Source organism: Cryptomeria japonica, unplaced genomic scaffold (assembly GCF_030272615.1).
Source record: "Cryptomeria japonica unplaced genomic scaffold, Sugi_1.0 HiC_scaffold_156, whole genome shotgun sequence".
Taxonomy (NCBI): domain Eukaryota; kingdom Viridiplantae; phylum Streptophyta; class Pinopsida; order Cupressales; family Cupressaceae; genus Cryptomeria; species Cryptomeria japonica.
In genome coordinates, this window is record NW_026728978.1 from 145,001 (window position 1) to 161,741 (window position 16,741).

At 60.9% G+C, this 16,741-nt stretch overlaps 2 non-coding genes across 2 annotated transcripts; both read right to left on the bottom strand.

Annotated features, from left to right (window-relative positions):
- Positions 1-2,731: 2,731 nt before the first annotated feature.
- LOC131866877 (5S ribosomal RNA) lies at positions 2,732-2,850 on the bottom strand. Its single transcript, XR_009365476.1, has one exon. It is a non-coding gene; the product is annotated as a 5S ribosomal RNA (ribosomal RNA).
- A 7,804-nt stretch (positions 2,851-10,654) lies between these two features.
- Positions 10,655-10,773, bottom strand: LOC131866878 (5S ribosomal RNA). The gene has a single exon (XR_009365477.1). It is a non-coding gene; the product is annotated as a 5S ribosomal RNA (ribosomal RNA).
- Positions 10,774-16,741: the final 5,968 nt, after the last annotated feature.

The following is a 16,741-nucleotide window of genomic DNA, read 5'->3' on the forward strand; positions in this document are numbered from 1 at the left end:
TCTGGAAATTAGTGAAGGCAGCGCATCAAAGGTGCGCACCTCGCTGCCCACCTTGGTGTGCTCTGAGGTGCGCACCCGGGAGCGCTACGAAGTGTGCTCCAAGGTGCGGCGTGCACGTTGTCGGAGCCCGGTTTGCCCCGGGTGCGCACCTCGCCTGCACCTTGGCCGGGGTGGGCACCTTGGCTGGGTTTGCCCAGGGTGCGCTCCGAAGCGGGGTTACTGGAGCGCCCCCTCTTTTTTTGTCAGAGCGTTTGGTGGGGTTTCTCGCATTGGCTCTTCCCAGGCCCGGTTGTTGGGTGCGCTCCCACCCTGGCGCGCGCGAAGTTGGAAGTTGGGTTAATTGCCCGGGCGCGCACCTTCGCCAGGGTGGGCACCTTGGTGCGCACACCTTGGCTGGGCTGCGCACCAGGGCGGGCTCAAGATGGCACCAGCATTCCCTTTTTCTCACTATCTTTCAAAACGGAAATTTTAAAATCTCGTTTTTTTTTTGCCTTTTATGGAAATTAGTGAAGGCATCGCATCAAAGGTGCGCACCTCGCTGCCCACCTTGGTGTGCTCCGAGGTGCCCACCACGGTGCGCAACGCCGGTGCGAACCCGGGAGCGCCCCGATGTGTGCTCCAAGGTGCGGCGTGCACGAAGTCGGACCCCGGTTTGCCCCGGGTGCGCACCTCGCGTGCACCTTGGTGCGCACACCTTGGCTGGGTTGCGCGGCCTGGTGGGCACCATGGTGCGCACCAAGGAGCGCTCCGAAGTGTGCTCCAAGGTGCGGCGTGCACGAAGTCGGAGCCCGGTTTGCCCCGGGTACGCACCTCGCGTGCACCTTCGCCGGGGTGGGCACCTCGGCTGGGTTGCGCGCCCTGGTGCGCACCAAGGAGCGCTCCGAAGTGTGCTCCAAGGTGCGGCGTGCACGAAGTCGGAGCCCGGTTTGCCCCGGGTGCGCACCTTCGCCGCGGTGCGCACCATGGCGTGCACGAAGTCGGAGCCCGGTTTGCCCCGGGTGCGCACCTCGCGTGCACCTTCGGCGGGGTTGCGCGCCCTGGTGGGCACCATGGTGCGCACCAAGGAGCGCTCCGAAGTGTGCTCCAAGGTGCGGCGTGCACGAAGTCGGAGCCCGGTTTGCCCCGGGTGCGCACCTCGCGTGCACCTTCGGCGGGGTTGCGCGCCCTGGTGGGCACCATGGTGCGCACCAAGGAGCGCTCCGAAGTGTGCTCCAAGGTGCGGCGTGCACGAAGTCGGAGCCCGGTTTGCCCCGGGTGCGCACCTCGCGTGCACCTTCGCCGCGGTGGGCACCATGGCGTGCACGAAGTCGGAGCCCGGTTTGCCCCGGGTGCGCACCTCGCGTGCACCTTCGTCGGGGTGGGCACCTCGGCTGGGTTGCGCGCCCTGGTGCGCACCAAGGAGCGCTCCGAAGTGTGCTCCAAGGTGCGGCGTGCACGAAGTCGGAGCCCGGTTTGCCCCGGGTGCGCACCTCGCGTGCACCTTCGCCAGGGTGGGCACCTCGGTGCGCACACCTTCTCAATGTTTTCTTGCCTTTTCTGGAAATTGGTGAAGGCAGCGCATCAAAGGTGCGCACCTCGGTGTGCTCCGAGGTGCGAACCCGAGAGCGCTCCGAGGTGCCCACGAAGTCGAAAGTCGGGTTAATTGCATTGTTTTCCCCGGGTGCGCTCCGAGGTGCGCAACATCGGCGCGCACCAAGGAGGGCTCCGAAGTGTGCTCCAAGGTGCGCACGATGGCGTGCACCTCTGGTGCGCACGATTCGGAGCTCGGTTTGACCGGGGTGCGCACACCTTGGCTGGGTTGCGCACCTTTTGTGCGCTCCAAGGTGCGCACGAAGTCGGAGCTCGGTTTGCCCCGGGTGCGCACCTTCGCCAGGGTGCGCACCTTGATGCGCACGCCTTGGCTGGGCTGCGCACCTTGGTGGGCGCCATGGTGCGCACCTTTCGTGCGCTCCAAGGTGCGCACGAAGTCGGAGCTCGGTTTGCCCCGGGTGCGCACCTTGGTGGGCGCCATGGTGCACTCCGAGGTGCCCAAGATTGGTGCGCACCAAGGAGCGCTCCGAAGTGCGCTCCAAGGTGCGCGCGAAGTCGAAAGTTGGGTTAATTGTCCGGTTTGCCTCGGGTGCGCACCTTGCGTGCACCTTCGCCAGGGTGGGCGCCTTGGTGCGCACACCTTGGCTGGGCTGCGCACACCTTGGCACCCGCGTTTCCTTCATTTTAAATTTTTTTTTTTTACAATCTCTCAAGTGGGAAATTCTATAATCTCAACTTTTTTTGCCTTTTCAGGAAACTTTTGAATGGAGCGCATCATTGGTGCGCTCCGAAGTGTGCTCCAAAGCTCTCTCCAGCTGCGTGCACCTGCCCCGGCCGCGCACCCGGCCCCGCCCAGCTTCGCTCACCTGTCCCGGGCGTCTGGTGCGGAACCTTAGAGTAAGAAACATCACCGTGCACCTTGGCCAACGTGCGCGACTCGACCGAGCGCGCACTGGCCGAGGTGCACACCGATTTCACCTGGGTGCGCGCGCAGCACCTCGGGCGCACCGGGGTGCGCGCACAACGCCCGGGTTGCACCGTGGCCTGTGTGCTCGGGGCGCCTCGGGTGCGCGCTCGGTGTCGCCCCCGCGCGCGCGGTAGTGCGGGCAGCGCACCCCGGCCCGGCCCGGCCCCGACGAGAACGCAAACGGGCAAAAGGTTTATTCAAATAGCATTGCGACGCCCGGCGAAAAACTAAAAAAGGGTGCAACACCGGGACTTCCCGGGAGGTCACCCATCCCAGTACTACTCCGGCCCAAGCGCGCTTAACTGCGGAGTTCTGATGGGATCCGGTGCACTAACGCTGGTATGATCGCACCCGTTATGAGCTTGTCGCAGTGTGTACTTAGCAAACCGCGACCCACGTGCGAATCCACCCCGGCCACCCACCCCCGTCGAGGTGCACACCCTCCCTCGCGAAGTGCGCCCCGTTCGCCAAGTGTGAGCCCTGCCCGGGTGCGCGCACCTTGCTAGGGCGTCGGGTGTGCACCCGGCCCGGCCTACGTGCGTGCACCTGGAGGGGGCGTCGTGTGCGTGCAGTGTCCCGTCTGCAACGCGGTGCCCACACACCACCTCGGGCGCAACGACCTGCGCTCACATGTGGGCCGAGTGCACCTTGGTGCATGTTCGGGGCGCCTCGGGTGCACGCTCGATCTTGCCCCGGTGCACCAAGGCGCTCGGTTTGCCCCGGGTGCGCACTTGGTGCAAGGTGGGCACCCAAAATAGGGATCAAGCACCAAAACACAAGTTTCGGGATGCAAAATGGGACCCAAGGACCACAAATGCGTTCCAAGACCCATGATGGGTCCACGAGAACAAAAATGTGTTCCGAGACTTAATAAACAAATATTGGGTTTTAGGAGAAGAAACATGCTCTGATGCCCAAAACGAGAATCGACCCCGAAAAGGCCACAGGCCAAAAGTGGGATGCGAGACAAAAAAAAATGGGACCCGAGGACCAAAATTGGGTTCCCAGGTCGAAGACAGGGCAACCGGACAAGAAACGACCTCTAAGGCTCGAAATGAGTCCCGACGACTAAAACTTGACAAGAAGCACCCATCAGGCACCCAACTCGACACCCATGGGATGCCGACCCACCCGGGCTTCCACCTAGCACACCTTGGCACCCACCCACCCTCGCACCCAACCTCGCACCCAACTTAGCACCTTTGAACCCACATTGGCACTCACCCTGACCCTGGCACCTTGGAACCCACATTGGCACTCACCTTGACCCTGGCACCCACCTTTGCACTCACCTTGGGACCCACCCTGGCTCCCACCTCGGCACCCACCCAGACACCCACCTTGGTTCCTTGGCACCCACCTTGGATCCTTGGCACCCACCCCGACACCCACCTTGGCACGCAACTTGGCTACTTGCCACCCACCTTGGCTCCTTGACGCCCACCCCGACAACCACCCCGTGACCTACCCTGGCTAGGGTTGGTGCACACCCACCCTGGTGCCCACCTTGGCACCCACCCTATGACCCACCTTGGCACGCACCTTAGTACCCACCCCGTTACCCACCCTAGGACCCACCCCGTGACCCACCTTGGCCAGGGTGGGTGCCTTGGTGCGCACAACTTGCCTGGGCTGCACACCAGGGCGGGCTCAAGATGGCACCCGCGTTCCGTTTTTTTCACTATCTTTCAAAACGGAAATTTTAAAATCTCATTTTTTTCTTTTTTTTGCCTTTTCTGGAAATTAGTGAAGGCAGCGCATCAAAGGTGCGCAATGCTGGTGCGAACCCGGGAGCGCTCCGATGTGTGCTCCAAGGTGCGGCGTGCACGAAGTCCGAGCCCGGTTTGCCCCGGGTGCGCACCTCGCGTGCACCTTCGCCGGGGTGAGCACCTTGGCTGGGTTGCGCGCCCTGGTGCGTACCAAGGAGCGCTCTGAAGTGTGCTCCAAGGTGCGGCGTGCACGAAGTCGGAGCCCGGTTTGCCCCGGGTGTGCACCTTGGGTGCGCACCTCGCGTGCACCTTCGCTGCGGTGGGCACCTTGGCTGGGTTGCGCGCCTTGGTGGGCACCATGCAGTGCACGAAGTCGGAGCCCGGTTTGCCCCGGGCGCGCACCTCCGCCAGGGTGGGCACCTTGGTGCGCACAACTTGCCTGGGCTGCGCATCAGGAAGGGCTCAAGATGGCACCCGCGTTCCGTTTTTTTCACTATCTTTCAGAACGGAAATTTTAAAATATCGTTTTTTTTTGCCTTTTCTGGAAATTAGTGAAGGCAGCGCATCAAAGGTGCGCAACGCTGGTGCGAACCTGGGAGCGCTCCGATGTGTGCTCCAAGGTGCGGCGTGCACGAAGTCGGAGCCCGGTTTGCCTCGGGTGCGCCCTGGTGGGCACCATGGTGCGCACCAAGGAGCGCTCCGAAGTGTGCTCCAAGGTGCGGCCTGCACGAAGTCGGAGCCCGGTTTGCCCCGGGTGTGCACCTCGGGTGGGCACCTTGGTGCGCATGCCTTGCCTGGGCTGCGCACCAGGGCGGGCTCAAGATGGCACCCGCGTTCCTTTTTTTTCACTATCTTTCAAAACGGAAATTTTAAAATCTCATTTTTTTTTGCCTTTTTCTGGAAATTAGTGAAGGCAGCGCATCAAAGGTGCGCACCTCGCTGCCCACCACGGTGCGCAACGCCGGTGGGCACCCGGGAGTGCTTCGAAGTGTGCTCCAAGGTGCTGCGTGCACGTTGTCGGAGCCCGGTTTGCCCCGGGTGCGCACCTCGCGTGCACCTTCGTCGGGGTGGGCACCTTGGCTTGGTTTGCCCCGGCTGCGCTCCGAAGCGGGGTTATTGGAGCGCCGCCTCTTTTTTTGTCGGAGCGTTTGGTGGGGTTTCTCGCATTGGCTCTTCCGAGGCCCGGTTGCCACCCTGGCGCGCACGAAGTCGGAAGTAGGGTTAATTGCCCGGGTGCGCACCTTTGCCAGGGTGGCACCTTACCTGGGCTGCGCACCAGGGCGGGCTCAAGATGGCACGCGCGTTCCGTTTTTTTCACTATCTTTCAAAACGGAAATTTTAAAATCTCCTTTTTTTTTTGCCTTTTCTGGAAATTAGTGAAGGCAGCGCATCAAAGGTGCGCACCTCGCTGCCCACCTTGGTGTGCTCTGAGGTGCGCACCCGGGAGCGCTACGAAGTGTGCTCCAAGGTGCGGCGTGCACGTTGTCGGAGCCCGGTTTGCCCCGGGTGCGCACCTCGCCTGCACCTTGGCCGGGGTGGGCACCTTGGCTGGGTTTGCCCAGGGTGCGCTCCGAAGCGGGGTTACTGGAGCGCCCCCTCTTTTTTTGTCAGAGAGTTTGGTGGGGTTTCTCGCATTGGCTCTTCCCAGGCCCGGTTGTTGGGTGCGCTCCCACCCTGGCGCGCGCGAAGTTGGAAGTTGGGTTAATTGCCCGGGCGCGCACCTTCGCCAGGGTGGGCACCTTGGTGCGCAAACCTTGGCTGGGCTGCGCACCAGGGCGGGCTCAAGATGGCACCAGCATTCCCTTTTTCTCACTATCTTTCAAAACGGAAATTTTAAAATCTCGTTTTTTTTTTGCCTTTTATGGAAATTAGTGAAGGCATCGCATCAAAGGTGCGCACCTCGCTGCCCACCTTGGTGTGCTCCGAGGTGCCCACCACGGTGCGCAACGCCGGTGCGAACCCGGGAGCGCCCCGATGTGTGCTCCAAGGTGCGGCGTGCACGAAGTCGGACCCCGGTTTGCCCCGGGTGCGCACCTCGCGTGCACCTTGGTGCGCACACCTTGGCTGGGTTGCGCGGCCTGGTGGGCACCATGGTGCGCACCAAGGAGCGCTCCGAAGTGTGCTCCAAGGTGCGGCGTGCACGAAGTCGGAGCCCGGTTTGCCCCGGGTGCGCACCTTCGCCGCGGTGGGCACCATGGCGTGCACGAAGTCGGAGCCCGGTTTGCCCCGGGTGCGCACCTCGCGTGCACCTTCGCCGGGGTGGGCACCTCGGCTGGGTTGCGCGCCCTGGTGCGCACCAAGGAGCGCTCTGAAGTGTGCTCCAAGGTGCGGCGTGCACGAAGTCGGAGCCCGGTTTGCCCCGGGTGTGCACCTCGCGTGCACCTTCGCTGCGGTGGGCACCTTGGCTGGGTTGCGCGCCTTGGTGGGCACCATGCAGTGCACGAAGTCGGAGCCCGGTTTGCCCCGGGCGCGCACCTCCGCCAGGGTGGGCACCTTGGTGCGCACAACTTGCCTGGGCTGCGCACCAGGAAGGGCTCAAGATGGCACCCGCGTTCCGTTTTTTTCACTATCTTTCAGAACGGAAATTTTAAAATATCGTTTTTTTTTGCCTTTTCTGGAAATTAGTGAAGGCAGCGCATCAAAGGTGCGCAACGCTGGTGCGAACCTGGGAGCGCTCCGATGTGTGCTCCAAGGTGCGGCGTGCACGAAGTCGGACCCCGGTTTGCCCCGGGTGCGCACCTCGCGTGCACCTTGGTGCGCACACCTTGGCTGGGTTGCGCGCCCTGGTGGGCACCATGGTGCGCACCAAGGAGCGCTCCGAAGTGTGCTCCAAGGTGCGGCGTGCACGAAGTCGGAGCCCGGTTTGCCCCGGGTGCGCACCTCGCGTGCACCTTCGCCGCGGTGGGCACCATGGCGTGCACGAAGTCGGAGCCCGGTTTGCCCCGGGTGCGCACCTCGCGTGCACCTTCGCCGGGGTGGGCACCTTAGTGTGCAGACCTTGGCTGGGTTGCGCGCCCTGGTGGGCACCATGGTGCGCACCAAGGAGCGCTCCGAAGTGTGCTCCAAGGTGCGGCCTGCACGAAGTCGGAGCCCGGTTTGCCCCGGGTGTGCACCTCGGGTGGGCACCTTGGTGCGCATGCCTTGCCTGGGCTGCGCACCAGGGCGGGCTCAAGATGGCACCCGCGTTCCTTTTTTTTCACTATCTTTCAAAACGGAAATTTTAAAATCTCATTTTTTTTTGCCTTTTTCTGGAAATTAGTGAAGGCAGCGCATCAAAGGTGCGCACCTCGCTGCCCACCACGGTGCGCAACGCCGGTGGGCACCCGGGAGTGCTTCGAAGTGTGCTCCAAGGTGCTGCGTGCACGTTGTCGGAGCCCGGTTTGCCCCGGGTGCGCACCTCGCGTGCACCTTCGTCGGGGTGGGCACCTTGGCTGGGTTTGCCCCGGCTGCGCTCCGAAGCGGGGTTATTGGAGCGCCGCCTCTTTTTTTGTCGGAGCGTTTGGTGGGGTTTCTCGCATTGGCTCTTCCGAGGCCCGGTTGCCACCCTGGCGCGCACGAAGTCGGAAGTAGGGTTAATTGCCCGGGTGCGCACCTTTGCCAGGGTGGGCACCTTACCTGGGCTGCGCACCAGGGCGGGCTCAAGATGGCACGCGCGTTCCGTTTTTTTCACTATCTTTCAAAACGGAAATTTTAAAATCTCCTTTTTTTTTTGCCTTTTCTGGAAATTAGTGAAGGCAGCGCATCAAAGGTGCGCACCTCGCTGCCCACCTTGGTGTGCTCTGAGGTGCGCACCCGGGAGCGCTACGAAGTGTGCTCCAAGGTGCGGCGTGCACGTTGTCGGAGCCCGGTTTGCCCCGGGTGCGCACCTCGCCTGCACCTTGGCCGGGGTGGGCACCTTGGCTGGGTTTGCCCAGGGTGCGCTCCGAAGCGGGGTTACTGGAGCGCCCCCTCTTTTTTTGTCAGAGCGTTTGGTGGGGTTTCTCGCATTGGCTCTTCCCAGGCCCGGTTGTTGGGTGCGCTCCCACCCTGGCGCGCGCGAAGTTGGAAGTTGGGTTAATTGCCCGGGCGCGCACCTTCGCCAGGGTGGGCACCTTGGTGCGCACACCTTGGCTGGGCTGCGCACCAGGGCGGGCTCAAGATGGCACCAGCATTCCCTTTTTCTCACTATCTTTCAAAACGGAAATTTTAAAATCTCGTTTTTTTTTTGCCTTTTATGGAAATTAGTGAAGGCATCGCATCAAAGGTGCGCACCTCGCTGCCCACCTTGGTGTGCTCCGAGGTGCCCACCACGGTGCGCAACGCCGGTGCGAACCCGGGAGCGCCCCGATGTGTGCTCCAAGGTGCGGCGTGCACGAAGTCGGACCCCGGTTTGCCCCGGGTGCGCACCTCGCGTGCACCTTGGTGCGCACACCTTGGCTGGGTTGCGCGGCCTGGTGGGCACCATGGTGCGCACCAAGGAGCGCTCCGAAGTGTGCTCCAAGGTGCGGCGTGCACGAAGTCGGAGCCCGGTTTGCCCCGGGTACGCACCTCGCGTGCACCTTCGCCGGGGTGGGCACCTCGGCTGGGTTGCGCGCCCTGGTGCGCACCAAGGAGCGCTCCGAAGTGTGCTCCAAGGTGCGGCGTGCACGAAGTCGGAGCCCGGTTTGCCCCGGGTGCGCACCTTCGCCGCGGTGCGCACCATGGCGTGCACGAAGTCGGAGCCCGGTTTGCCCCGGGTGCGCACCTCGCGTGCACCTTCGGCGGGGTTGCGCGCCCTGGTGGGCACCATGGTGCGCACCAAGGAGCGCTCCGAAGTGTGCTCCAAGGTGCGGCGTGCACGAAGTCGGAGCCCGGTTTGCCCCGGGTGCGCACCTCGCGTGCACCTTCGGCGGGGTTGCGCGCCCTGGTGGGCACCATGGTGCGCACCAAGGAGCGCTCCGAAGTGTGCTCCAAGGTGCGGCGTGCACGAAGTCGGAGCCCGGTTTGCCCCGGGTGCGCACCTCGCGTGCACCTTCGCCGCGGTGGGCACCATGGCGTGCACGAAGTCGGAGCCCGGTTTGCCCCGGGTGCGCACCTCGCGTGCACCTTCGCCGGGGTGGGCACCTCGGCTGGGTTGCGCGCCCTGGTGCGCACCAAGGAGCGCTCCGAAGTGTGCTCCAAGGTGCGGCGTGCACGAAGTCGGAGCCCGGTTTGCCCCGGGTGCGCACCTCGCGTGCACCTTCGCCAGGGTGGGCACCTCGGTGCGCACACCTTCTCAATGTTTTCTTGCCTTTTCTGGAAATTGGTGAAGGCAGCGCATCAAAGGTGCGCACCTCGGTGTGCTCCGAGGTGCGAACCCGAGAGCGCTCCGAGGTGCCCACGAAGTCGAAAGTCGGGTTAATTGCATTGTTTTCCCCGGGTGCGCTCCGAGGTGCGCAACATCGGCGCGCACCAAGGAGGGCTCCGAAGTGTGCTCCAAGGTGCGCACGATGGCGTGCACCTCTGGTGCGCACGATTCGGAGCTCGGTTTGACCGGGGTGCGCACACCTTGGCTGGGTTGCGCACCTTTTGTGCGCTCCAAGGTGCGCACGAAGTCGGAGCTCGGTTTGCCCCGGGTGCGCACCTTCGCCAGGGTGCGCACCTTGATGCGCACGCCTTGGCTGGGCTGCGCACCTTGGTGGGCGCCATGGTGCGCACCTTTCGTGCGCTCCAAGGTGCGCACGAAGTCGGAGCTCGGTTTGCCCCGGGTGCGCACCTTGGTGGGCGCCATGGTGCACTCCGAGGTGCCCAAGATTGGTGCGCACCAAGGAGCGCTCCGAAGTGCGCTCCAAGGTGCGCGCGAAGTCGAAAGTTGGGTTAATTGTCCGGTTTGCCTCGGGTGCGCACCTTGCGTGCACCTTCGCCAGGGTGGGCGCCTTGGTGCGCACACCTTGGCTGGGCTGCGCACACCTTGGCACCCGCGTTTCCTTCATTTTAAATTTTTTTTTTTTACAATCTCTCAAGTGGGAAATTCTATAATCTCAACTTTTTTTGCCTTTTCAGGAAACTTTTGAATGGAGCGCATCATTGGTGCGCTCCGAAGTGTGCTCCAAAGCTCTCTCCAGCTGCGTGCACCTGCCCCGGCCGCGCACCCGGCCCCGCCCAGCTTCGCTCACCTGTCCCGGGCGTCTGGTGCGGAACCTTAGAGTAAGAAACATCACCGTGCACCTTGGCCAACGTGCGCGACTCGACCGAGCGCGCACTGGCCGAGGTGCACACCGATTTCACCTGGGTGCGCGCGCAGCACCTCGGGCGCACCGGGGTGCGCGCACAACGCCCGGGTTGCACCGTGGCCTGTGTGCTCGGGGCGCCTCGGGTGCGCGCTCGGTGTCGCCCCCGCGCGCGCGGTAGTGCGGGCAGCGCACCCCGGCCCGGCCCGGCCCCGACGAGAACGCAAACGGGCAAAAGGTTTATTCAAATAGCATTGCGACGCCCGGCGAAAAACTAAAAAAGGGTGCAACACCGGGACTTCCCGGGAGGTCACCCATCCCAGTACTACTCCGGCCCAAGCGCGCTTAACTGCGGAGTTCTGATGGGATCCGGTGCACTAACGCTGGTATGATCGCACCCGTTATGAGCTTGTCGCAGTGTGTACTTAGCAAACCGCGACCCACGTGCGAATCCACCCCGGCCACCCACCCCCGTCGAGGTGCACACCCTCCCTCGCGAAGTGCGCCCCGTTCGCCAAGTGTGAGCCCTGCCCGGGTGCGCGCACCTTGCTAGGGCGTCGGGTGTGCACCCGGCCCGGCCTACGTGCGTGCACCTGGAGGGGGCGTCGTGTGCGTGCAGTGTCCCGTCTGCAACGCGGTGCCCACACACCACCTCGGGCGCAACGACCTGCGCTCACATGTGGGCCGAGTGCACCTTGGTGCATGTTCGGGGCGCCTCGGGTGCACGCTCGATCTTGCCCCGGTGCACCAAGGCGCTCGGTTTGCCCCGGGTGCGCACTTGGTGCAAGGTGGGCACCCAAAATAGGGATCAAGCACCAAAACACAAGTTTCGGGATGCAAAATGGGACCCAAGGACCACAAATGCGTTCCAAGACCCATGATGGGTCCACGAGAACAAAAATGTGTTCCGAGACTTAATAAACAAATATTGGGTTTTAGGAGAAGAAACATGCTCTGATGCCCAAAACGAGAATCGACCCCGAAAAGGCCACAGGCCAAAAGTGGGATGCGAGACAAAAAAAAATGGGACCCGAGGACCAAAATTGGGTTCCCAGGTCGAAGACAGGGCAACCGGACAAGAAACGACCTCTAAGGCTCGAAATGAGTCCCGACGACTAAAACTTGACAAGAAGCACCCATCAGGCACCCAACTCGACACCCATGGGATGCCGACCCACCCGGGCTTCCACCTAGCACACCTTGGCACCCACCCACCCTCGCACCCAACCTCGCACCCAACTTAGCACCTTTGAACCCACATTGGCACTCACCCTGACCCTGGCACCTTGGAACCCACATTGGCACTCACCTTGACCCTGGCACCCACCTTTGCACTCACCTTGGGACCCACCCTGGCTCCCACCTCGGCACCCACCCAGACACCCACCTTGGTTCCTTGGCACCCACCTTGGATCCTTGGCACCCACCCCGACACCCACCTTGGCACGCAACTTGGCTACTTGCCACCCACCTTGGCTCCTTGACGCCCACCCCGACAACCACCCCGTGACCTACCCTGGCTAGGGTTGGTGCACACCCACCCTGGTGCCCACCTTGGCACCCACCCTATGACCCACCTTGGCACGCACCTTAGTACCCACCCCGTTACCCACCCTAGGACCCACCCCGTGACCCACCTTGGCCAGGGTGGGTGCACCCACCCTGGTGCCCACCTTGGCACCCACCCATCCTAGCACCCAGCCTGTGACCGGGCTTGGAACCCAACCTTGCACCCGCACCCGTCTTGGCCAGTGTGGGTGCGCACCCATCCTGGCACCCACGTTGTGACACACCCTTTAACCCACGCACCCTAGCACCCACGTTGGCACCCACCTTGGAACCCAACCTAGCAACTTGGCACCCACCCCGTGACCCACCTTGGCATCCACCATAGCAGTCGCCGACTTGGCACCCACCTCGGCACCCACCTTGACACTTGTGGACCCACCTTGCCACTCACCCTAGCATCGACCCATCCTAGCACCCACCCTGGCACCTTTGCACCCTAGCACTCACCCATCCTAGCACCTAACCTGTGACCCACCTTGACACTCACCCTCGCACCCACCTTGGAACCCAACCTAGCACCCACCCACCCTGACACCAACCCTAGCACCTACCCACCCTTGCACCCACCCTGTGACCCATCTTGGCACCCACCCATCCTACCACTCAACCTATCACCCACCTTCTCACCCACCTTGGCATCCACCTTAGCACCCACCCACACTGGCACCTTGGCACCCACCTCGGGCAAGGTGGGTGCACACCCACCCTGGCACCCAATTTAGAACCCACCGAGCATGTTACCCACCTTGGCACCCACATTGCAGCCCACCCTAGTACCCACCCTATGACCCACATTGGCATCCACACCCTAGCACCCAGGCACCTCGACACCCGCCTTGACACCCACCCTAGCACTGAACCTGTGACCCACCTTGGAACTCACCCTAGAACCCACCCACCCTGTGAACCACCTTGGCATCCACCTTAGCACCCACCCACCTTGGCACCCACTCTAGCACTCACCCATCCTAACACCCAACTTGTTACCCACCTTGGCACCCGCCCTCGCGTCCACCTTGAAACCCACCCTAGCACCCACCCACGCAGGAGCCCACCTTGGCACCCAACCTAACACCCACGCATCCTGGCACCCAACTTGTGACCCACCTTGGAACCCACCCTAGTACCCACCTTTGAACCCACTATATCACCAACCCACCTTGGCACCCACCCTATGACCCTCTTTGGAATCCACCCTAGCACGCACCCACCCTGGCACCCACCATGGAGCGCACCCTAGCACCCACCCACCTCGGCACGCACCTCAACACCCACCTTGGTGTGCGCACTGCGCCAACCTCTCAAAGACCCTATGTGGTGCGCTCCAAAGTGTACACCTTTGGTGCGCTCCAAGGTGCGCACCTTTGGTGCACACCGAGGTGCACACCAAAGTGTGCACCGAGGTGAGCACCAAAGTGCACTCCAGGGTGCACACCAAGGCGTGCACCTTTGGTGCGGTCAATGCAAACGAATTCGGAAGTTGGGGTCGATGTCCTAATCGCTGCTGCAGACTACACGTATGAGAATCGGACAAATAGCTTTATATAGGGGAGGTGTTGCGTTTGATGGGTCGACTCCCCTGGTTGTGTGCACTGCACCAACTTCAAAGACCCTGTCTTGTTTAAGAAGTCAAAAGTTGGGGTGGATGTCCTAATCATTGCTGCAGTCTACGCATGTATGAGAATCAGACAAATAGCTTATATAGGGGAGGTGTTGCATTCGGTGGGTTGACTCCCCTGGTTGTGCGCACTGCGCCAACCTCAAAGACCCCGCATAGCAGAAGAAGTCGGAAGTCGGATTTTGGTGAGCACCAAGGCGTGCACCTTTGGTGCGGTCAACGCAGACGAATTCAGAAGTTGGGGTGGATGTCCTAATCGTTGTTGCAGGCTACACATGTATGAGAATCAGACAAATAGCTTATATAGGGGAGGTGTTGGGTTTGATGGGTCAACTCCCTTGGTTGTGCGCATTACGCCAACCTCAAAGACCTTGTTTTCGTTAAGAAGTCAAAAGTTGGGGTCAATGTCCTAATGGCTCCTGCAGGCTACACATGTATGAGAATCGGACAAATAGCTTATATAGGGGAGGTGTTGGGTTTGATGGGTCGACTCCCCTGGTTGTGCGCATTACGTCAACCTCAAAGACCTTGTTTTCGTTAAGAAGTCAAAAGTTGGGGTCGATGTCCTAATTGCTCCTGTAGACTACACATGTATGAGAATCAGACAAATAGCTTATATAGGGGAGGTGTTGGGTTTGATGGGTTGACTCCCCTAGTTGTTCGCATTACACCAACCTCAAAGACCTTGTTTTCGTTTAGAAGCCGAAAGTTGGGGTCGATGTCCTAATTGCTCCTGCAGGCTACGCATGTATGAGAATCAGACAAATAGCTTATATAGGGGAGGTGTTGGGTTTGATGGGTCGACTCCCCTGGTTGTGCGCATTGCGCCAACCTCAAAGACCCTGCATTGCGGATGAAGTCGAAAGTCAGAGTTTGGTGTGCTACAAGGTGTGGTCGAAGGTGCTCACCTAGGTGTGCACCTTTGGAGCACAGGAAAAGTGCCCTCCAAAAGTGCGCACCTTTGGAGTGCACAAAAGTGCCCTCCAAAAGTGCGCACCTTTGGAGCGCAGAAAAGTGCCCTCCAAAAAGTGCCCTCCAAAAGTGCGCACCTTTGGAGCGCAGAAAAGTGCCCTCCAAAAAGTGCCCTCCAAAAGTGCGCACCTTTGGAGCGCAGAAAAGTGCCCTCCAAAAAGTGCCCTCCAAAAGTGCGCACCTTTGGAGCGCAGAAAAGTGCCCTCCAAAAGTGCGCACCTTTGGAGCGCAGAAAAGTGCCCTCCAAAAAGTGCCCTCCAAAAGTGCGCACCTTTGGAGCGCAGAAAAGTGCCCTCCAAAAAGTGCCCTCCAAAAGTGCGCACCTTTGGAGCGCAGAAAAGTGCCCTCCAAAAAGTGCCCTCCAAAAGTGCGCACCTTTGGAGCGCAGAAAAGTGCCCTCCAAAAAGTGCCCTCCAAAAGTGCGCACCTTTGGAGCGCAGAAAAGTGCCCTCCAAAAAGTGCCCTCCAAAAGTGCGCACCTTTGGAGCGCAGAAAAGTGCCCTCCAAAAGTGCGCACCTTTGGAGCGCACAAAAGTGCCCTCCAAAAGTGCGCACTTTTGGTGCGCACCAAGGCGCTGGTTCGGTCGTTGCAGGCGAGTTCGGAAGTTGGGGTCGATGTCCTGAGCGGAGGTGCAAACTACACAGGTGTCGGAATCGGACAAATAGCTTATATAGGGGAGGTGTATGCTTCGATGGGTCGACTCCCCAGGTTGAGCGCACCGCGCCAACCTCAAAGACCCTACGGTATGGATGAAGTCGGAAGTTGGGTCCGATGACCAATTCGATTAGTAGGTATGCTCATGAGGTCGGAATTTGGGTCCGATGACCTGCCATGTGCAGGAAGGCGAATGTTGACACTGTGCGTTGCAAGGTGCACACCAAGGCGCTGGTGCGGTCTTTTTAGTCGAGTTCGGAAGTTGGGGTCGATGTCCTGATCGGAGGTGCAAGCTACACAGGTGTGGGAATCGGACAAATAGCTTATATAGGGGAGGTGTATGCTTCGTTGGGTCGACTCCCCGGGTTGAGCGCACCGCGCCAACCTCAAAGACCCTACGGTATGGATGAAGTCGGAAGTTGGGTCCGATGACCGATTCGATATGTAGGCATACTCGCGAGGTCGGAATTTGGGTCCGATGACCTGCCACGTGCAGGAAGGCGAATGTTGGCACTGTGCGTTGCAAGGTGCGCACCAAGGCGCTGGTTCGGTCGTTGGAGGCGAGTTCGGAAGTTGGGGTCGATGTCTTGATCGGAGGTGCAAACTACACAGGTGTGGGAATCGGACAAATAGCTTATATAGGGGAGGTGTATGCTTCGTTGGGTCGACTCCCCGGGTTGAGCGCACCGCGCCAACCTCAAAGACCCTACGGTATGGATGAAGTCGGAAGTTGGGTCCGATGACCGATTCGATATGTAGGCATACTCGCGAGGTCGGAATTTGGGTCCGATGACCTGCCATGTGCAGGAAGGCGAATGTTGGGACTGTGCGTCGCAAGGTGCGCACCAAGGCGCTGGTGCCGTCGTTGCAGTCGAGTTCGGAAGTTGGGGTCGATGTCCTGGTCAGAGGTGCAAACTACACAGGTGTGGGAATCGGACAAATAGCTTATATAGGGGAGGTGTATGCTTCGATGGGTCGACTCCCTGGGTTGAGCGCACCGCGCCAACCTCAAAGACCCTACAGTATGGATGAAGTCGGAAGTTGGGTCCGATGACCGATTCGATACGTAGGCATATTGGCGAGGTCTGAATTTGTGTCCGATGACCTGCCATGCGCAGGAAGGCGGAATTTGGGTCCGATGACCGAGTTGATGGCGTGCCATGCGCAGAAAGGCGGAATTTGGGTCCGATGACCGAGTTGATGTTGATGGCCCGCCATGCACAGGAAGGCGGAATTTGGGTCCGATGACCGATTTGAAGGCGTGCCATACGCAAAAAGGCAGAGTTTGGGTCCGATGACCGAGTTGATATTGATGGCCCGCCATGCGCAGGAAGGCGGAATTTGGGTCCGATGACCTGACATACGCATGGAGTCCGACTCGGGGGCCGATGTTCGATTCGATGACTTGCATTGTGGGTAAAGTCGGAAGTTGTGGTCTTTGACCCGATTCGATGACCAGACTTCGGCTGCTTGAGAATCGGACAAATAACTTATATAGGGGAGGTAGTGTTCTCGAGCATCCTCCCCCCGTGCCCGTTTATGTCGATTGATGCT